We start from the raw sequence: 23,229 nt of genomic DNA, 5'->3' as shown, positions 1-23,229 counted from the left end.
CCCCTGCCCTGCCAACCCCCCCTCCCCCCTTTCCATCCACCCTATCCGCCTGACCTCCCTCTCTTCCTTTGCCCCACACCCCCCTTCTGGTCCTCCTCCGGCCTCCAGCCACCGGGACAGACGGGACAGACGGATCGTCAGCCCCTCCCCTCCTGCCCAGTCCCCACTTCCCTCCATTGTCCCTCCCTTGGGCTACCCTGCCAGCTGTGCCAGGGGCCAGGAGTCCCTGCCAATGGGCACCCAGACCCACGAGAGCTGGGTCCCTTCCAGGCGACGGGCCCCTTCTGGGCGCAGGGAGCAGAATGCGGTGGGCAGCAGCCACAGGTAATCCTGGGGGGCCCCAGCTGTCCAGGGAGCCCCAGCTCCACAGTGAGCTCTTAGCCATGTCGCCGGCGAGCCTGTGTCACCTGGTGGAGGCTGGGCCACAGGCCAAAGAAAATGCAACAAGCTCCTGTGTGTCCACTTGTGGGCCCTCCAGGCTCTCAGAGCCGCCATTAGAGGGGGTGGCTAGGCTGGGCGGACTCTGGGCACCTTTCCCTGCCGGCTGCTTCCCCTCCATGTGGCCACGCACAGTCCCTCATTCAGAAGGAGCGAGTGCCCCGTGCCTGGTACAAAACGCACTCCCCAAACCAGCCTCCCTGGGAGACAATGACTAGGGGTCCCTCAGGCAGAGCCAGGGCTGGGGGCGTGGCCATGGGGGTGAGGCGGAGCCCTGCTGTGAGGCACTGGGGCCTGGAGGAGGGAGGGGCTGGGACCCCTCTGGGCAAAGTGCCCATTCACTGTGGTCCTCAGTGTGGCCGGCCCTCCACACAGCTGGTCAGGGCCTGTCCCGCAGCCGCCCGGGGGGCAGAAGGGAGCGCTGGGGGTGGGGTGGGGGGAGCTGTAGGGAGATGAGGGCTGTGTGGAGGGGCCTCTCTGAGGCCTTGGGGCCTCCACTCTCCTTCCTGCCCCCTTGCAGGGCCCTGGGCGGCCAGGGCTACTCCCGCTTCCCACCTGTGGCACAAGGGAAACAAGGCCAGTCTGGCCAGACTGGCCAGAGAAGGGGCAACCCACGTGTAAGCCCCTCTGTCTGCCCGGCTGGGCCAGACAGCTTGAGACTGGACGGCAGGAAACTGGAAGGCCGGAAGCCGGGAGGACGGCCCTCCCTTCTTCCCTTTCGAAAGGTGAGTCTGGGGTGCTGACTGAGCGTGGGGAGGGGACCCCTAAAAACTCACCAGCCACCAGCTGCCTGCCCCTCCGAGGCACGCCGTCTGGCTGGCTTTCTGGATGCAGGCTGGGTGCTCAGCGTCCAGGATGGCCTTTCTTTTGGCCCTGTAGGCGTCTCAGCCTTGATAGCCGGATGCCTGCAGGGTGCAGTCACGCTCTGAAGACACACCTGGACTGCACCCTTTCAGGATCCGCAGCCTCCGCAGGCCACAGGAGTTCAGCTCTCCTGCCGACGGCCTACACCCTACACGTGAGTCACTCCTCAGTGAGTGCAGCCTGTCAGGGCCCGGGCCTTCAGCTTCACCTCCTGTGCCAGGAGCAGGCGTGGAGATGGGCAGTGTCAGGGCCCGTCCCCAGGACCTGTCCTCTCCCCTTCCACCCGCTCTGCCCCGAGGGCAGCCTCTGCTGGGCCTGGGCCAGGAAAAGGCCAAGGGCCAAGTCCGAACCTGCCCTGGAGGCTCCTCGTCCCAGCCCTACAGACAGGACTCCAGGCCTCGGACCCAGGGGCAGGACAAGAACCAGCGCCCTGACCCTGCGCTCAGAACAACGGCCTGCCCTGCCCGCCAGGCCACCTGTGACACACCTGACTCATGGCCCCCAGGGCCTCATGCTTACAAGCACGCACACACACACATAGCAGCTCGCCAAATACGGCAAGGGCTGCCTTCAGATCACGCTTGGCTCTGTACCCCTGGCCCCTTCTTGATGGGGAAATGGGCACATGTGGGCCTGGTCACTACCAGAGACCCACAGGCCCGTGTGCTTTGGGGTCAAGGAGCCCTTCAACCTCCTGCTCAGTGGCCTAGAAGACACGGCTTTGACGACTGTGATGGAGCCAGTGCTACAAGGCCCAGACTGCCCTGGGGAGCCGGGCAGTCTGGAGGGTACGTTCCGTCTTTTTGGGACAACATAAGTGGACCGTGGACTGTGGACTGTGGACCGTGGACCGTGGGCCGCTCGTATGCACACCACCCTGGACCACACCCACCCTTCGGGGTTTGGAAATTTCTCTGGGAAGCATCTGGGGCTCCAAATAGCCCCGTTCCTGAGGCCCCGTCCTTCCATTCATGACCCCCGACAGTGTGAGGACCACTAGCCACGCTGTAAAAAATCCAAGCATTTTGCTCTCCTTGGTCCATTTTCTCTATTGTGTTTGCTGATCTACAGGATCTGTGCTGCATAATTTACAGAGTTTGAGAAATTAGCAGCAACCTTTTCCAAGATGAGGCTTTTGCCGCGTGGTTTTTTTCTGAATGAAACAGGGCAAGATGCTTCTCAATGGCTGACATTTTACCCAGAATTCCATAAAACAGCTGTTCGCTGTTATCGACTTGACTTTTAAGTAATGTTAAACCATAAGGCCCATAGGGTCATCTGTATTCAAGGAAACCAATTAAAATTGTATTAACTTTGTGTTCAATTTGTTCATATGGGTTTTAAATTTTAATAAGCTTGGGAGATGAAGACAAGGGAAGCATTTTTGGGCAAAGGAGATCTGCTCCCTGCAGACCAAGGGTCCCCACTCCTAACCCTCACATAGACGCGTAGGAGGAATCGTCATAGGCACTGGTTACTTACCTGTAGCCTCCAGCCCGACCACAATAAGCCCATGGTCCTCCAACACGTACTCTCTGTGTGTGTTGTTAGAACCATCCTGGTGTTGCGCGTGGTCAAAGTAGACACTTTTGGACACAAGCTTGAGGGGGCCCCTCACAGGCTCTAGTGTTGCCCTTTGGTCTCATGAGGCTACTGAAAGCTTCCATTTTCCTGTCAATCAAATAGTCTGTGCTATCCTTTTAAAAAATATATTTTTATTAAGAAAAATCTAGGGGATTGGGAGTGGCCAGGGAGAGGTCAATGGGGGGGGAAATGGAGACATAGTAATACTTTAAATAATAAAGATCTTAAATTAAAAAATATATATATATATTTTTATTGATTTCAGAGAGGAAGGGAGAAGGAGAGAGAGATAGAAACATCAATGATGGAGAGAACCATTGATAGGCTGCCTCCTGCACGCCCCACCCTAGGGATTGAGCCTGAAACCTGGGCATATGCCCTGACTGGGAATCGAACCATGACCTCCGGGTTCATAGGTTGATGCTCAGCCACTGAGCCACACCTGCCAGGCGAGCCTTTGCTATCTTTACATTCAGTTGGTAACCCAGAGACACTCAGCTATAGGAGGGGAATCCTGGTATATACTAACCATGATGTGAGCTGAATGTTTGCCCCCCCAAAAATTCTCAAAGAAACCAACTTTGCCAGCACATAGACACACTCACAATGTGTTGTGGGAGGGAGTGCAGAAAAGCAGAGGGGATACTGACTTGGGGAAGGGGTGTGAAATGTTGAGAGACAGGCGGGCTATAGGACTTCTTCACACCTACAATATGTTTGTGGTGAAGGTACGCTGGGGCGACCAGGCCTCCTGAGAAAACTACATGAGTCGGGGGAGTAGCCCTTTTCCCAGTAGCCCTGCCCCCCCCCCCCCAGGAGAACCTGCTGTGCTGATCGGGGCCTTAGCCCATGGACACCACGCCATGGGGCTCAGGCCTCAGTGAGTCAGAGCCTGTCCCGGTCACTTAGTCACTGAAAGGGCGAATCGTCGCGGGGCCTACGTGGGCCGGCCGCCGAGCCCCATGAGGCACAGCCTGACCACACTGCTGGCGGCCTCGGGCACCGACTCCCCAGCCCACGGCGGGAGCCCGGCGCAGGCCGCCACCCGCCCGTCGCCCCCGGCCCGGACCCACGCGGCAGCAGCAGTGGTGGGGCAGGGTTCGTGCCCTCGCCCGAGGAGATGGAGGAGGAGACGATTGCTGGCGCCCCCGGGACGAGATGGAGGATGTGGATTTCCTGTCTGGGCTGGAACTGGTCGATCTGCTGGACCCCGGCAACCGGACTGGCCCCTGGAGCCCGGGCTCAGCTCGCCCTGGGGGGGGGGGGGGCTAGGACTGCGCCCTCCACCTTGCCCTGGGTCCTCCATTTTTGGGGCAGCCGCCATGTGCTCAGGAGAGTACCTTCTTCCCGGAAGCCCAGGCCCTGCTGGCCACGCCCGGGATTTCTTTAAACTAACCAATGACAATCAAGGGACGTGCGTGCCATAGAGATGACCACATCCTTTGTAACGACCCGACTCGCGCCTGGCCAATCGGTGGGGCCCATAGTCCCCTCCCCTGCCCTTACTATAAAACCCACAATCCCATCAGGCCTCACTCTCTCTGCCACTGGGCTTACTGTTGCATCAGTGAGTGTGGTCGGGGAGCCGAACTAGTTCGAAATGAAGGACTCTTTGCTTTTGCATCGGACTCGCTGGCTCCCTGGTGGGCTTTTTGGGAACCTTGAAATCTGGGCACAACAGTCACTCTGGTCACTCGCCCTCTCCCTTCCCTGTTTGACTCTTCTCCTCACCACCTAACCTATATATGTTATTTGTTTATTGTCTGTCCCTCCCACTAGGACAGTGATGGCGAACCTATGACACGCGTGTCAGAGGTGACACGCAAACTCATTGTTTTGGTTGATTTTTCTTTGTTAAATGGCATTTAAATATATAAAATAAATATCAAAAATATAAGTCTTTGTTTTACTATGGTTGCAAATATAAAAAAATTTCTATATGTGACATAGCACCAGAGTTAAGTTAGGGTTTTTCAAAATGCCGACACGCTGAGCTCAAAAGGTTCGCCATCACTGCACTAGGATGTGAGCTCCTGAGGGCAAGGATTCTGTTTATTTTGTATGCGGCACTATTTCTAACAACTTTCCTCAGTCACTGGTCACTGCGTGGCACTGAGTTGGTGCTCAGTAAGCCCCGGTGCATGAAAGAATGAGGCTGAGGAGTAAATGCCTTAGCAAAGGTCACTCAGCTACAGGGAGGTGACAGACGGGTGAGGGGCGAGCTCAGGTTGTCATTCTCCCAGAAGCTACGGAGAACCCGAGGTTACAGACTTTGAGAGTAAAACAGAAAGGCAGCAGCTGGTCTTCAAGCCAAAGAAGCTTCCATACTCACAGAGTAGGTGCAACTTGGGGAAGAGGTTGCCGGGTCATTGCGGCCTTGGGTTCCTGCGGCACTCATAAAAAGACAAAATGAGAATTACTAGAAAGATAAAAACATTGATTATCCAGAAATACCAGAGCATTTTGCCTTTAAGAGAAGATAAGAAACAAAGTGTAAGGAAGAATTCAGCAGGGTGTTCTCTGAATCCTTTGGAGCAGGTTGATTGGCCAGGTCCATTGTCTTCTTTAGGGTGATCTGCAGCAGGTGTGTCTGGTCAGAGGTCACCTTCCAGTCAGGCTCCTTGCTGTCCTGGGCATAGAAGGAGCTGGACTTGTGACCTGGCAGAGACAAACTATAACAAATGGTCTGGTGGAAGGGAAAGAAAATATTTCAGTTTTAACAATTTTTATTGAAATAGGATTTTTCTCTTTAAAATTCCTCGGTTATCAAAAAGCCAAATCAAGACTAATTTATCTACTGTATTTAATTTGGCCTGATGTTTGCATAAACACAACAAGAATGGTAACTGACTACCTTAGCCGGAATTTCATGATTGAATTTTAATGTGCCCCGTAGGTCCAGGAAGCCAAGCCATCCAGCTGCCATCAGGCCTGCCTGCAGTATCTGCTGAGTTAGGTGAATCCCTCACCTGTAGCAACTCCACCTGAGCCCACGCTCTAGGCTTTAAGGCCCATCTCAGTAGCCCTCCTACTCGTTGCGGCCCAGAGTGTGTGGGGGTACCGTAGGGATGCAGAGGCATCCTATTGCTCCCCTTCTACTCTGACCAACTGCCAGTGATGGTAGGGCATGGGCCTGATGCTCCAGCGCCAGCCATCTTCAGGGCTCCTAAGAAGGATACCAGGCTTTTCCTGTGGCACTCTTATTGGCTTCAAGTCTTCAGAGTCCAGATAGGTTTCTTTAAAACATGATATTCCAGTCAAAGTTTTCCGTTAATAAAATCACTATTAGGAACCAGTTTTATTGAATCTATGCAAAGAAATGTATTGCCATGATTTATTAAGCTTTGCTAAATTTCAGAGGAATTATATAAGGAGAAAAACATACTGACCTGATATGCTCCAAGATTTCCTGATTTTCCTTGCCCGTCCTTTTTCATGGACTTTTCAGAGTAATATAACTGTCTTTAAATGGCAAGAAGAAATTTACAATATGTCTATATTCAAATAGATAGTATAGCTCCCCCTATAGTAGGGCTCCCCTCACTTGACTTGTTTTCTCAGAACGGACTAAAAGAGCTCTATTTCCTTATAGGGTCTCACATGTCACAGGACCTCACAGGGTCTGTAATTCCTGTAACAGAGGGCTACTATTTATCCCTTTATTACTTCCCTCTGTTCCAAAAAGGCCTTCCCCAGTTTCCTACAGTTGAGGTTTGTACCACCCCTGACATGGGCATGGTCACACAGGCCTGCCAGACAGTATACAGGCTGCCAACTGTTAACTGTCGCTTACTAGAGACCAAAACCTGATGGGTATTCTTCTTTGCCCAGTTGGGCACCTGCTCTCTTGGCAGGTAGACATCCTTTATTTTTGGGGTTCACCCATACAGTCCCTTTCCAGGACAGTTAACATATGGCCATAACAATGGCCTTTAGTATGGGAAACTGAACACTTGCCATTTGTTCCCAAAGACTATCAAGGACTGTAGACCAACACAGGTCTACAGCAACTGCTGGTAGCTACATTCAAACCTGCAAGAGAATCAAAGGTTAATACAACATATTAATATAATGAAACATAATATTGGCAGCATGGCTGCTTCAGGAGCCAAATCTCATGCTACCAAACATGACACATGGTAGGGCTATAAAAATACCTTTGAGGGAGGGCAACTAAAGTTCATTGTTGACCCTTCCTACACAAAACAAAACTGTCCTGGACTTTCTGGAGCCATGTCTATGAGAAGAAGGCATCAGCCAAGTTCATCACGTAGGGCATTGCTCTAATGCCATACAGGGTGATTCATGCTCTTGGTTGCAACCAGCACCTGGGAATGTAGCAGGGGAGTCATCGTGCTCAGTTCTCTGCAAGCCACAGTCAGGGCTTGTGTGCGGTGGTTATTCTTCTCCTCTCTAGCTGCAAACACAGTTTGAACAATCTTCATAAAATGCATTCTTGCACAGAAGAAAGTTGTTTGCTGCACAGAGGCAGCTAACCTCTACACAATTGGGCTCGGACATCTGCCCAGCAAACTGCAGTCTATAAGTTCAATATGCAGCCTCCAGTTCTCCTAACCCAAGGAGGTTTCGGCCAGTCTCTGAATCAGACTCCTCCTCTTTTGGAGAATTTCAAAGTCCTGATGGCTTCCAGGTCCAGGGAGAGTGCTCTTTTTTTTGCCCTTTTGTTAACCCTGTTTATTAGTTACAGGGCCCTGCTATCCTTGACTTTCCACCAGTCCCCTTTGTGGCAGAGCAGCAACCAGGCCTCTTCCAAGGGAGTGCACTGGAAGGGGTATTAGCCCCTCCTGTAACAGCAGCAACAGGTACTAAACCCTTTCAGTATATTTGCAAAACAGGGAGCTTTTGCTAGCTCTATCTGCAGCTTTCCCTACTTCTCTCACTGCTTCTTCTTCTTTCAGGGCAGCGGGCAGCTCAGGCATCCAGCCCCCCTTCTTTGACCTGGCTCTCAGGGGCTGAGTCTGCCTAGCAAACAGTTCTAAACTTCTAAATCACCAGGGCAGCTGCGGATTTCAGGTCTGTTTCTCCTCCGCTTTTCTCCTGGGAGTTTAGTTGTTTTTAACGTATTAGAATTCTTTATTCTTAGAAACCTTAATCTTTTAATGATTACCAAAAGTGAACAGTCAGCAATTTTAGATTAATATTTATGAACATATTTTAAAGTACTTTTACTCTTAAGATATATCTAGACCTTTTGTAATAAAACTAAGGGCAGGTATTGGTTTAATTTAGCATTGGAAGGGTTAAAAGAATAAACCAGGGCAGAGAAAGACTGTGCTTACAGAAAACTTGTTGTGACCTTGAAGTTAGTTGATAATGCACCTGCTAGCAGTTTGCAGCCAGTAACAACACAACTGCTAACACCCCCCTTCTTTGTCTCAGCCCAGGCCCGTTGTTTTCCCTCACAGATTTCCCTTTTTACTTTTGACCTCTCTGACCAATTCCCCTGTCCTCCATGAGGATTCCAATAAATAACTGAAAACGGCAAGTCAAATACAACACATAATCACAAAGACAAAGACAACAGACCACATGAGACGCACAATCAGGGGTTAACGGGGTCTATAGACAGTTAATAATAACTTCAGCCTTAGGGTCAGGGCCAGTAAATCTCTCCGTCCTGCAGAGCTACAAGCCCCCCCACCCCCACCCCATGTCCACCAAAGAGATAAGAAAACCATAAATAACAAGTTCTTTGAAATTTACTACTTTGTTAATTTGCTAAGCAAATAGTTAACTTGAAAAGACTTCTCTCTTGCTTTTTACAAGCAATCTTGGAACTTAGCTAGCCTTTATTTTAGCCTTTAAATCTACCCTATCACTTTAAAATTTCAATTTAATACAGCGAATTTATAACCCAGGTAAGAGCAACTGATAGAAGTTTTTGTTAGCGAAGTGGGCTGATTCCTTCTGTAATAGCGAGCAAAAGACTCTGAGAACTGCTAGAGATTCTTGCAGCCCACCACGGGTCCAGTCCAAACGTTCAGCCAGATGAATTAACAGAAATGCAAAATAAACCAAAGTAGCTTTCACTTTACACAGACGAGTTAATAAGCAGCCAAACACTTGTATTCACACTTTCTCAGTAGACTAGCCCAGACTGGAGCTGAGCAGATAAACAAAACAATGCCCAACTCCCCAGATGGGCGTGGGGGCACTCCTGGCACCCATGTCCCAGAACAGAATTCTCAACCAACGTCTTGGTGAGAACCTACCGGAGAAGTTAAGACTGCGTCCAGTCCCCTTCTCAGTAGCAAATTGGCTAGTCCCATACAAACAAACAGCTGTTCACTCAGGGCTTAAACAAATTCCCAAATGCTAAACAAATTCCCAAGTTCAAATAAATTCCAAATTCCAAATAAATTTCAAATTTTAACAAATTCCAAATTGTAACAAATTCCAAATTCAAAACAGATTCCCAATTCCTGAGGGATTCCCAATTCCTGACAGATTCCAGATTCCTGAGGGATTCCCAAAACCTGGGGGAGCTCTATGGCTCCCCGGGAGGTGATCAAGCTCCCCTTCCACTCATTTCGAGTGGGCCAGACAGTAGGGGATTGGGGCCCCTACCTTACAGAGTCTGAAGACAGGTCCAGAAGTGTCCGTCTATGCTCTCCAGATGCCGGCCGGGTCCTGGGCTGAGGCCCGGGAGTGCCCGGAGTTCCCCCGGTTCAATTCTGCTAAATCAGCAGAGCGGCGCCTCCCGGGGACCTATCCAGCTCCCCCTGTCCTCAAACCCAGTCCACACCGGAGGCCAAGAGGCCACGATGGGTGGTTCCCCGGTCTTCCGGAAATGTCAGGGAACCAATTATGTCACAGAAAAACCGGACCAGAACCAAACAGCGCTCTGAGAGTTTGGAGTTACACTTTATTCACCGTGGCGGGCTCAGGGAAATGAATTCAAATCTAAGCAAAGCTACAAGCAGAACTTTCCTTTTTGTAGAAGAGCCAGCCCTTTGTGTGCTTGCTGGCGGCGGCCTTGAAAACTATACAGTTCTATCCAATTAAAAAATGCACCTGGCATGGCATTGGGTGTATCTAGTCTCTGGCCTACCAGGTCAGAGAGCCAAGTTTATCTCCCCCACTATTCAAGCAGGCTAGAAAGCAAAGTTACTTTTTCAGATTAAGAGGCCGTCCAAAGAATAGCAGAGAATTCCAAACAGTAGTTTTACAGAATAGGGGTTTTCCTTCACAGGATGGGCTCAGAGCTTACCTTTGGGTTATGATTTGACTCCCTCACTGTCTTGGCTCAAGTGAGATAAATGCCTTTTGGTCAGAAGCTAGCTGGCCACCAGCCTTGAGGGCGCGGCTCTCAGCCCTCAAGTAGCTAACATGCGCTCACTCCAGGAGACCTGCCCTTTGATCCCTGAGCCTCTGACACCTAGGATTGGCCCTGGGAATTGCCAAGGTCCGGTGTTCCAGGAGCCCTGGGGACTGGCAGCCTCGCTTCTTGGTGGAACGTAGATGCACACTTACCAGCTCATGGTCTGTGTACCCACGACGTCTCCCTCCTCTCCAGCCCCGGCTGACCCTGCGCTTCGATGCCCTCATTACATTGCCAGTGACCCACAGTGTTCAGGATTCCCAAGTTCTCTTCCTTGGATAGTGCCTGGGAAGCCATATTAGTTTCCTGTGGCCCCGGTGGCAAAAGGCCACATATTACAACACACATTGATTGTCTGATAGTCCTGTAGGTTGGAAGTCCAACAGTCTCACTGGACTAAAATCAAGACATTGGCAGGGCTTGGGGTTCCAAGGAAGAGCCTGTTTCTCTTCCAGCTTCCACAGTCCTTGGCTCATGGCCCCTTCCTCCATCTTCAGAGCCAGCAACAGTGGGTTGGTCCTCCTCACATTGCACCCCTCTCACTTGCTCTTCTGCCTGGACCACACTTTGAGAACCGCTTATTTAGGCAGGGGAATCGATATAAACTCTCACCCCTTCTCCAGGAAGGGATATCAACAACATGTCAGGGAGGGGGGCAAAGGGGGAGAAACGGGGGCCATCTGCGTGGGATGTGGGGGTATCATGGCCAAGGGAATGGGGCTCTTGGAGAACAGAATGCAGCAAAGTCCAACACAGGAAAGGGCACAGGGCGTGGGCTGAGCAAAGTGCAGCATGAGCCTAGAATTCTCGGTTACTTTTTGGGGTTCCCTAGAGAATCATATGACTATGCGGAAGATGTTCTGCTCCCGGTTTTAGGGGTGTTTCAGAGAACCTTTATAGAGTCCTATAAAAACCCCTGAGGGGCCCCTGTCCTGGTCCTGAGGACTCAGGAGGTCTCCAAGGGCCCACCGCGCTGGCCTGCAGGCTCCCACCTCTGCCAGGTGTGGGCCGGGAGGAGCAGGACCTCATCCTGCCCCATCGGGAACCCCTGCCAGCTGCCACCCCAACTTCCGCCAACCTCCCTTCACACCCACCCCCTGACCTCGGGGTCTCTCAGCCCAGTGACTTCCAGGGCATCTCTTCTGTTCAGGACATTTATTTATTTATTAATATATTTTTATTGATTTCTGAGAGGAAGGGAGAGGGAGAGAGAGATTAGAAACATCAATGAGAGAGAATCATTGATTGGCTGCCTTCTGCATGCCTCCTACTGGAGATCGAGCCCACAACCTGGGCATGTGCCCTTGACTGGAATCAAATCTGGGACCCTCAGTCCGCAGGCCGAAGCTCTATCCACTGAATCAAACTGGCTAGGGCATTTGTTTACTTATTTAAAAAATCTTTTGTTGTTGTTAATCCTCACCCAAGGATATTTTTCCCATTGCTTTTTAGAGCAGCGGTTCTCAACCTGTGGGTCGCGACCCCTTTGGCGGTTGAACGACCCTTTCATAGGGGTCGCCTAAGACCACCCTGCATATCAGATATTTACATGACGATTCATAACAGTAGCAACATTACAGTTATGAAGTAGCAACGAAAATAATTTTATGGTTGGGTTACAACATGAGGAACTGTATTTAAAGGGTCAGAAGGTTGAGAACCACTGTTTTAGAAAGAGTGGAAGGGAGTGAGTCGGGGAGGGGAAGAGAGAGAGAAAAAGGGAGAGAGAGAAACATCAATTGGTTGCCTCCTGCACATACTCCAACTGTGGCTGGGAATCGAACCTGCAACCCAGGTATGTGCCTTTGACCGTGAATTGAACCCACAACCTTTTGGTGGGCAGGCTGATGTTCTAACCACTGATGGGCACCAGCCAGGGCTGCTCAGAACACTTTTAAAAATGTCTTCATTAATTGCAGAGGGAGAGGAAGGGAGAGGGATGGATAGAAGAAGCATCTATGAGAGAGAGAGACACGCCCCCTACTGGGGATCGAGCCTGCAACCAGGCATGTGTCCTGACCAGGAATCGAACCAGGGACCTTTTGGTTCATGGGTCAACGCTCAGCCACTGGGCCAGGACACTTTCCAATACAACCACCACATCATTATCACAGCTGACACCTGTAACAGCCAGCCTTTAATGACCCCACCACCCGATCCATGCTCATCCCCCAGGCGCCTCAGAGAGTTCTTTTATGGCTGGTCATTGGAATCAGGGCAGGACCCTCAGGAAGGCACAGGCTGCATTCTGCGAGTCTCCCCTTCTTTCTCTTTTCCTTTCATGTCGTTGAGGAAACAGTCATCTGCGAGTCCGTTCTCAATGCACAGCCTCTCCCAGCCGCTGCCCCTCCAACTGGGCTCCATCTAGAGGCTGCCGACTCCCTTCTCCCTCGCGCCCCCCCCCCCGGCCCGCCCCCCCCCCCCCCCCCCCCCGCCCTCAGCTGGTCTGCGGGGCTTTCCTGTCCACCCCACGGGTGCCTTGTCCTCCCCAGTGTTCGCCCTGGCTGCCCAGGGCCGGGACTTGCTGTCACAGAGGAGGCCCAGCCTGGGCCAGCAGGCGCGTCCTCCGTCAGCAGCTGGGCAGAGCCCGGGTGCCAGCACAGGGACCACCCTCGCGGGCATCGGCCTCTGTTTGGACGGCTGCCTTCCTCCCCACATCTGCCTTCCTCACAGGCAGCCAGTGCCCGCGGCTGGGATGACGACTTAGCTCCTCGCTGCCCCTGTGGGTGAGGCCCCAGGAGCCCCTGGTGCGGCCTCTGTGTCCTGCCTCCCGGTTGCTGATGACGGAAGGACAGCGAGCCTGCTGCCCGCCCGCCCCTCCTCACGCAGCCTCCCCCTCACAGCACACCGGGACCTGCTCATGCTCAGCTGGTGGCCACAGTGGCTCCCCCGGGGCAGGCGGCCCTGACGGGACAGAGCAACACTTTGCTGAAGTTCCTCAGCCCCTAGCCGTGTGCGTCAGTGACGACTCTCAGTGCTATTTACTCACATGCCCCTCTCACCCCGCTTTTGGCCCAGAACATTCCTTATTTCTGTCCGTGTTACATAAGGAGGGAAGTGCATTCTTAGCAGCCCACTGTCACTCCCGCGCTGTCTTGCCAAGAGAAAAAAGGACACATTTTTAGAGTGAATTTCCAAAACATTGTCAACTATTCTGGGACCAGAGCATGACGTCATGGTGGGAGGCTGAGACTGAACCCGGATCCTCAGAAGTTGGAAGCCTTTCTCCTCTCCTTCCTGTCCTCCCTCCCTCCATCCCTCCCTGTCCTCCCTCCCTCCCTGTCCTCCCATCCTCCCATCCTCCCTCCTCCCTGTCCTCCCTGTCCTCCCTGTCCTCCCATCCACCTTCCCTACGTCCCTCCCTCCCTGTCCTCCCATCCTCCCTCCTCCCCGTCCTCCCATCCACCTTCCCTACATCCCTCCTCCCTGTCCTCCCATCCTCCCTCCTCCCCGTCCTCCCATCCTCCCATCCTCCCTCCTCCCTCCCTCCCTGTCCTCCCATCCTCCCTCCTCCCTGTCCTCCCATCCACCTTCCCTACATCCCTCCCTCCCTGTCCTCCCATCCTCCCTCCTCCCCGTCCTCCCATCCTCCCATCCTCCCTCCTCCCTCCCTCCCTGTCCTCCCATCCTCCCTCCTCCCTGTCCTCCCATCCACCTTCCCTACATCCCTCCCTCCCTGTCCTCCCATCCTCCCTCCTCCCTCCCTCCCTGTCCTCCCATCCTCCCTCCTCCCTGTCCTCCCATCCTCCCATCCTCCCTCCTCCCTCCCTCCCTGTCCTCCCATCCTCCCTCCTCCCTGTCCTCCCATCCACCTTCCCTACATCCCTCCCTCTCTCCCTGTCCTCCCATCCTCCCATCCTCCCTGTCCTCCTATCCTCCCATCCTCCCTGTCCTCCTATCCACCTTCCCTACGTCCCTCCCTCTCTCCCTGTCCTCCCATCCTCCCATCCTCCCTGTCCTCCCATCCTCCCATCCTCCCATCCTCCCATCCACCTTCCCTACGTCCCTCCCTCTCTCCCTGTCCTCCCTGTCCTCCCATCCTCCCATCCTCCCTGTCCTCCCTGCCTCCCTGTCCTCCATGTCCTCCCCAGTGCAGGCGGCTCCTCCCTGCACAGGGTGCTACATTTTCAGCTACGGATTCAGGAGCCCAGGGATAATCCTAATTGCTATTCCTCATTCCTGTTGTTTTGGGATTTTCAAAAGATTGGGAAAAGTCATCTATTTTTTATTTTAAAAAATACTTGTAATAACTATTTCCCTAAAACAAGGAGAGAGGGTCCGTAGGCCGTTCAGCCGCGTGAGAGTGATGGGAGGCACAGGACCCACCCGCAGACCCGCCTGCAGGAGCGTCTGGCCGGGGAGCCCCCTGTGCTGAGTGCAGCCTCTCTCGGCGATTGTTTGGAGACCACTGAGCAGGGAGAACACCTGCTCGCTGCAGCCACCTGCCTGGAATTTGAGTTTGGGTTCTCAGTGCCTAGGATGGATCCTGGCGGAGAGGGAAGCAGCCTGGGGGTGGCGCCCTGAGTTCCGTCAGCCTCCACAATCCCGCCGGCTGTGCGGAAACTGACCCGTGTAAGCCTCTCCCAGCGGCGTCCCCGGGGCAATCCCCGTGGTCAGGAGAGACTTGCACGCGGAAAGGAGCCTGCACGTCACAAGGAACAGGTGCAAACCGTTGGGCTTTTAACAACTTGGAAGTGCGCTTGTTGGGGCCTCCTTTGGGCCGGTCCCTCAGCCTCTCAGGGAGTAAATGTCCCTTCAGCTCTGCTACTGGGGGCAGAAGCGGGGAGGGGGAGCTGTACTTGGGGAGAGAAGTTTGCAAAACACTCCCTGAGAGGCAGGGAGTCAGCTCTCCCCGAAACTCCCGGCAATGAGACGCACAGGCCATGGCCTGTGAGTGAAGCCAGGAGGACCCAGGGCCCAGGGCCCCCTCCCTGTCCTCCCTGTGTCCCGCCCAGGGAGCAGCTCGGGCCAGCAGGCCCACTGTGGCTTCTGCAGGTGAGGAATAAGTCTGATTTGGTTAAGCCAGTCAGGATTCCCCTGTAGGATACTGTGTTAGGCGGCAGATGCTGAGTGTCCTCAGGTGGTAAACCATGGGGAACAAAGGGAGGGGTCACAGGTGTTTTGTTTTATAATGACCAGGTGGGCGCTCACGTGGAGGGGTGAGAGGAGGCGAGCTGGAGGCGTGCTTCCGGGGATATTCCGGGAGGCCCTTTGCCATCCAGGTACTTGGATGCTACCTGTCTCAGAGCCCAAGGTAAGCAAGTGTTGCCAAAACAATTCCAGTGCTGTTGGCTTGCTTCTCACGGAGAATATTAGATGCTGGGGGTTCAGGAAAGGCTGCCGAAAGTGCGCTAGGGCTGGAGCTCAGGCAGGGCTGCCTCCTCCTCGGGTATGTCCATCCTTCAGGGGCAACATGCAAGGGAAGTTTTCACAACGACAGGGGTGGGCTGCCCGGGCCCCCACCCAAGAAGGCCTTCTGAGCCCTCTCAGCAAAGACCTTCCCTGCAGCCTTTGGCAATGTCGTGGGGTTCCTCAGAGAGCCCATCGCCGGCTTCCTCAGATCCTGCCTGGGAAGTAGGTCAGGTGAGGCCAGCAGGAGGCCTCCTGGGTGAGGGGCAGGCTTCCCACGGAGACCTGGCCTGGCGTTCTTCCATGGAGGGCCCTTTGACAGTGGGAAAATGGCATGTGTGTTTCAAGAGAACAGACCTTGGGCTCAGGATGAGAAGGGCACCTAGACAGAGAATGAGACCCCACACGGCAGCCCTGTGTCCTTCTCGGCCACAGCTCACAGCTCACAGCTCCTACGAGGAGTATTGAGGACTTTTCCTCATTGGAAAGAGGATGGGAATAGGCCGTGATGTTGCTGGCCTCCATTCTCAAGGTCACCTTGTGCCTCATGATTCATGGACCCAGGCTGAGCTGCTGACAAAACACCCAGCTCTATGCAGGAACCAGCGGTGCAGACGGCTTGGGACTCTCACATTTCAGCAGGGAGGCAGTCCCTCTGCCACCACCCCCATAAGGAATAGGAAATGCCCTTGGGCTCCATGGAGAAAGACCATTCTCCTCTGGAAGAGCATCCAAGAACTGACACCAGAATAGACCTATGGCAGGAGCCCAGTGAAGAGCCGAGAGACAGTCACCCTCTGTGCCCGGCGCTGGAGGCTTGTCCTGGGAGGGGAGCCAGCGGCTTGGAATCGATGCTCCCTCCTTCCTCAGAGGAGCAGCTGAAGGCTCTTTGGGAAGACATCCTGAGCTGTTAGGCTGCTATTTATCATCTCTATTAAGTTTACGAGAAACAATAGGCCCCTTTCTAATTAAAACATTTATAAAAGTGACACGGGAAGACAGAAATCATGTCAATTAGCCATGGTGATTCATTTGGCTGCTGTTAGTTCAGATCGATGGAACAGTTCATAGAGCAGATGTCTTAGGGGTTTTATAAATTGCATTTGCTGAACACTGGAATTGCTATTTTGTTCCCCAGTTATCTCGATAGCTTCCCTTGAAGACCGTGGACTTCTGAGACTCTTCAGTAATAAGCCTAATAAAGATGTACAGTGGGGCCTTGACTTACGAGTGCCCCGACTAACGAGTTTTTTGAGATACCAGCTGTCTCTTGGCCGATTTTTTGCATTGAGTTGATAGAGTAATTTGAGTTAATGAGCTCCTTAACAAGCTCCTTAATGAGCTCGGTCTCGGAACGAATTAAACTCGTAAGTCAAGGCCCCACTGTACCTGTTAGGTGCACAGGCTGGCCCACAGCTGCTCAGTATCAGCGACAGTTTGGGGAGGAAGGGAGCAGGATGCCGGATGAAAAAGTTATCAATAAAATAATGGGCTCAGCTCGGCCGGGGTGGCTCAGTTGGTTGAGCGTCCGTCCCATGCACCAGGAGGTCACCAGTTGGATTCTTGGTCAGGGCACATGCCCAGGTTGCAGGTTTCAATCCCTGAAGGGGGGAGTGCAGGAGGCAGCCCATTGACGTTTCTCTCTCATCGTTGTTTCTCTCTCTCTCTCCCTCTCTCTGAAATCAATAAAAACATATTAAAAAATAATAATGGGCTCAGCTTCAAAGCGATGCCCCCAGCAGCCAGGAAGTTGGCATTTCCCAAGGATTAGTCCGCCCTGCTCTTTAAACCCCAGGACACAGCGGGAACACACTGAAGCGTAAGCTCACGATGCTCCTCCTCTTCGGGGTACCCCTGTGCCGCCGCGGACTCCTGAGCAGGGTTCGCAGCTCTTCGGGGGCAAGGGGAGGAGATGATGCCTGCCGTGGATATCCATAGAATTCCTCAGATTCAGGGCGGACTTTCAGCAGTGGGCGGAGCCTTACCTGAAAGCCTGTGGGTGGGGAATCCCACCCCCCTGTCTAAACTGGTCAGGCCGGCTCCTGATACACGCCCCCTCTCGCAAGCCTCCCCCAAATACATTTACCCATCCCTCCCAGCCTTTGTGCCAGGTAATCTAAGGAATGACCTCAGGTCAGCACAGGAGGGGGGGCCACAATGTCACAGTACACTGTGCAACACACAGGCAAGCGCCTTGAATCTCCCAGACACCACTCCATCTTTCTTTCATCCATCAAACCCTTGCACTACATGTAACTATTAAATGAACAAGTGGAAGAGATGATACAAAAGTACATTTACTTTGGGTCCTGGGCTATATGACATTAAAAAACCCCAAGGATATGGTTTTTAAAAAATTGATTTAGAGAGAGAGGAAGGGGGTGAAGAGAGAGAGAACACGATGTGAGAGAGAAACATCGATCAGTTGCCTCCTGTATGTGCCCCGACCAGGGATCAAACCAGCAACCTATGTATATGCCCTGAGAGGGAATCGAGCCCACAACCTTTGGTGTACAGGGCGAAGCTCCAACCAACCGAGCCCCCTGGCCAGGGCTATGCCATTTTTACTATAAAATATTTCAGATTTCCATGTATGTATATGTTTGAAGGTACAAAGAATGAATGCTAATTATTACCTGTGCCTTGCAACCTGGCTTTAGGAAGAGGACATTACTGAACTTTTAAAGGCCCGTACGGCCCCTCCCTGATCACAGGCCCTTCCTCTACCTGCCTTGTGGCGCAAGTCTTTGACCATGTAAATGAAACCATAGCGTATGCAGTCTTCTTTGAATGTTTGGTGGAATGTACCAGTGAAGTCTGGTCCTGGACTTTTTGCGGTGGGGAGGGGGAGGGGAGGCAAGAAGGAGAGTTTTTTTTATTGCTGTTTCAATTTCCTTACTAGTGATTGGTCTATTTAGGTTTTCTAATTCCTCATGATACCGTCTAGTAAGTTCTAGACTCCTAAGAATCTGTCCATGTTCCCCAGGTTGTCCAATTTGGTGGCCTATATAGCCTTCCATAGTATTCTTTTATAATCCTTTGTAATTCTGTTGTATTTGTTGTAACTTCTCTTTCATTTCTGACTTTTTTTTTCTCTTAGTGAGTCTAGCTAAATATTTGTCAATTTTATCTTTTCAAAGAACATTTCCTCTGTTTATTACTTTTTTATTGACTTTTTATTCTCCATTTTGCTTATTTCCACTCTGCTTCTATCTTCTGCTGACTTTGAGCTTCATTTGCTCTTCTTTTTCTAGTTCCTTAAGGTATAATGTTGCAAATTGATGCAAAAATTCTCAACAAAATACTGCGAAGCCCAATTCCTCAGCATATTAAAATAATTCTACACCGTGTTCATGTGGGATTTATTCTTGAAATGCAAGGGTGGTTCAACATAAAATTATCAATTGATGTAATATACCATATTAACAGAATGAAGGACAAAAACGACATGATCTCAATTGATGTAGAAAAACCATTTGATAAATTTCAACACCCTTTCATCATAAGGATGAAACTACTAAGAAAAGAAGGAAACTACTCCAATATTAAAAAGGTCATATATGAAAAGCCCACAGCTAACATCATACTTAATGGTGAAAGACGGAAAGCTTTCCCTCCAAGATCAGGGCTAAGCCATGCCAATTTTGGCACTTCTATTCAAGAGAGTATTGAAAGTTCTAGCAAGAGCAATTCCAAGAAAAATAAATAAAAGGCATCCATATTGGAAAAAAAGTAAAATTATCTCCTTGTAGATGGCATGATTTTATATATAAAAAATCCTTGCCCTGACTGGTTTGGCTCAGTGGATAGGGCGTCGGCCTGCCGACTGAAAGGTCCCAGGTTCGATTCTGGTCAAGGGCACGTGCCTTGGTTTCGGGCACATCCCCAGTAGGGGGTGTGCAGGAGGCAGCTGATCAATGTTTCTTTCTCATCGATGTTTCTAACTCTCTATCCCTCTCCCTTCCTCTCTGTAAAAAATCAATAAAATATATTTTTAAAAAATCCTAAAGATTACACACACCCTGTTAGAACTAAAAAATGAGTAGTATAGCAAAGTTGCAGGACACAAAATGAACTTGTAAAAATCAGTTACATTTCTACACATTAACAATGAACAATCTGAAAAGTAAATTAAAAATACAATCCCATTTACAATAAAGTAAAAAAGAATAACATACAAAGAATTAACCAAGGAAAGAAAGGAATAGTCAACTAAAAATTACAAACATTGCTCAAAGAAAGTAAAGAAGACATAAATAAGAAGAAAGACGTTTTGTGTCCATGAGTTGGAAGACTTTTATTTTTTTAAATTTATTGAGTTGAGAGAGTGAGAGGAGCGGGAGGAGAGAAAGAAACATCGATTTGCTGTTCCACTTATGCATTCATTGGTTGCTTCTTGAATGTGCCGACTGGAGATTGAACCCGAAAGTGTGGCATATCGGGAAGACGCTCCAACCAGCCGAGTTCCTCGGCCAGGAAGAATCGGAAGACTTGATACTATTAAGATGTCAGCACCACCTACAGTGAGTCATTCTAGCCTACAGCTGCTGTCGGCATGGGGGAATCGAACGGTCTCAGAGATGCCATCAGGCTGCCAAGGGCAGGCGTGGATTTCGGGTGGCAGAGGCTCCCAATGCCCAGGGGAGCTTAGGGACTAGCGAATATATTTCCAGTCCAGGGGCAGGGTAAACTAACTTCCCTTAGGAACGAATTTTATCTTTGTGCTTCGTAAGGAAGAGGCACACAGCAGTGACATGCAACGCCTGTCACTTTGCTACATGGGGAAACCTTTGTCTCTCTGCCCTTAGCCCCTCCTCCCTGAAGGAGGCAGAGGACTTGGCCCTTGGAGATTTCCAGGCGGCACAGAGGATAAAGCACCTGCTCCTCCCGTCTCTGACCAGCCTGCCTAACAGATGGGGGCTTTCTGCTTTGCCACTTGTATGAGTCGAGGAGCCCTGGGAGTCCTTCTCTCATCGACCCCACGATGAGGCCAAGTGACAGTGGGGCAGGGTTTCAGAGTAGATCCGGCTCCTACTTTGCCGCAGGGACTGCCGTGTCCGACCTGAGCATGGGGCTGCGAGTGTCAGCTTGGCTGAGGAGCAGAGCCGTGCCACGCTCTCCCTACTTTATCAACCTCAGAACTGATCTTCTGAATTTCATTTTTCTGACTCTCAGGCTCATGCCTCAGCTGCTTCCCAACTGATGTGTGGAGAGAGGCATTTAACAATCACCCTCCCCAATCCTCTAACAGCACCTTTCAAACCAACAACAGAGCACCCTCAAAGCCGTTCCCCACAGGCCTCTGCAAACGTCCATGTGATGGCAGCGGAGGCACCGCTGTGCGGACAGTGGGGAGGCGGTTTGCAGGGTTGCACAGGTGATTCTAAGGGGGGTGCACAATCTGGAGTTACAGCGAGGTGGCTGCGCGGCCTGGCTACCGACACTGTGTGTGTCAAGTGTATGTGCTGAGCACTTGTGACAGCCAGGAACAGCGATTGTGTTGCGTTTTTGTCTCTTAAAGTTCATTTTATGGGTTAAGTCAAAACTGTGTGAAGATCTTTCTTAAAAAGACCGTAGCTGTCACACAGAACGATGTTTGGGGTTTCTGTAACTCAGTGAACTCTGGTGGAGAGAAGGCAGATGTCAAAGAACAGAAAGACTATGAAATATGTACCCTTTAGGAAATGCGGAATTAACAATATTTTTAAGATGTTCCATCTGCCAGTTTCTAGAAGAAAAAAAAAAGTTAGAATCTCTAATGAGACAGAGCCACGCAGTATTTCAGAGCTGGGAGAAGACTGTTAAAACAGGCATGGCAGCGGAACCAGCGTGCATTCCGACCTCGGGCCTTTCTCAGTTGTCAGTGGGAACACAACCAATAGAAACCCAACCCAGGCAGCAAAACACCCTTGGCAGCAAAACGCAACTGACAAACGAGAGGAGATGGGGCATTTTTTGGGGGTTGGTGAGTCAGATAGATCTGGGTGTTGAATAGGAGCTGACAATTTTCCAGTTTAAAAGAATAAAAGGTAGAATGAGAGACAGGCTAATAATATGCAACAACAAGTGGGATACTATTTCCACAACCTATTCTTGATGCGTGGTATTCATGGCTCTGTATCCTTTAAGTAAACACAATTTTCCCATTTCACTCTGAAGAGCTCAAGAATGTTGACGGCTTAGACATATAATTTAAAGTGGTTCCTGCTTTTATTTCCGCAGAAACGATACTTTAAGTGTTTTGCTCAAGAATCTGAAGATGTATTAGTAAGACATGTGGGCAGAAACTGCTTTTCCCATCAGCAGCTCAGAAAATGTAAAACGGTACTTATTTGTCACAGGAAAGTCTCCCCAAGAAATGTACCTTCGAATGTGATCAATGCCGAGTGGCTGGGTGGGTTTCCTTAGAAATCCCAAATGGCATCTTCCCTAGGGCCCTGGGGTTGCTAAAGCAGCTTTATTGGTCATTAGCGTTTCTGGGGATCAGGGTCACTCAGGGGGCAAGCAGAAAGGAAGGACAGGCATGGTTTGGGCACTGAGCCACCTGCCTAGGAAGTCCGCCCACTGGCTCCAAATGGCCCCAACTCTGAAGCAGGCATGGCCTCAGGACACTACCACCATGTCTCCCAGCTCCAAACTGGTTCATCCCTGGCAACCCATGTTCCGTTCTGTTCCTTGGGCCCAGAGCCCTCCCTCTTCTGTCTGGTACCTGCGGAGTGTTTTGAGGCCTCCTCCTGCAGACCTCCAGCCTCTTGGTTTTGCACTTGTCTCCGTTTCCTATGTGGTAGCTGCTATGTTCTTCCTGGGGGTGGGGGTGGGAGTGGGCGGCTCTGCACTCCATCCTGCAGGCAGGGTGCAGGGTCCCCTCGCCCGACACCTCCCACCTCCTCTGCCCTCTGGGGAACTTCCCACTTGCAACCCACATGGGGCAGCTAATTGCAGACTGTGTGGATGAAGGACAGCCTCCCTCAGCGTCCCTGCAGTATTGACCTTGTGTGGTCTTGGCTGTTATCGATCTCCGGCCACCTTTATTTTCAGGCCCACAATGCTCCGCCTCAGTGTGTCCCCAAGTGAAGTAGGTCAAGGCCCCATGTGGCCAATGCTCATTGCTCCTTAGAGTGTTTTTCTTTCCGGCTTTATTGAGGCCTAATTGACAGATAAAATTGTAGGATGTTTAAAGTGCACAGTGTGGTCATTTGGTACACGGATAGAATAACCACCGTCTAGTTAGTCAACACGTTCATCACCTCACATATTTATCTTCTTGGTAGGAGGAGAACATGTATGTTTCACTCTCTTAGCAAATTTCAATTGTACAATACATGTTATCACCTGTAGTCACCATGTCATGTGTTGGATTCTCAGATCTTATTCATCTCATAACTGAAAGTTTGTACCTTTTTATTAAACTCTCCCTATTCCCGCACCTCCCAGTCCCTGTAACCACTTTTCTACTCTCTATTTCTATGAGTTCAACATTTTAAAAAAGATTCAGCAGGTGATACCATGTAGCATTTGTCTTTATTTGGCTTATGTCACTTAGGATAATGCTCTCCAGGTTCATGTTGTCACAAATTGCAGGATTTCCTTCTTTTTTAAAGCTGGAAAATATTCCACTGTATACATCTACTATATTTCCTTTTTTATTGATT

Source organism: Myotis nattereri (assembly GCF_964212035.1).
Source record: "Myotis nattereri genome assembly, chromosome: 7".
Lineage (NCBI taxonomy): Eukaryota > Metazoa > Chordata > Mammalia > Chiroptera > Vespertilionidae > Myotis > Myotis nattereri.
Note: the sequence above shows the minus strand (reverse complement) of the source record.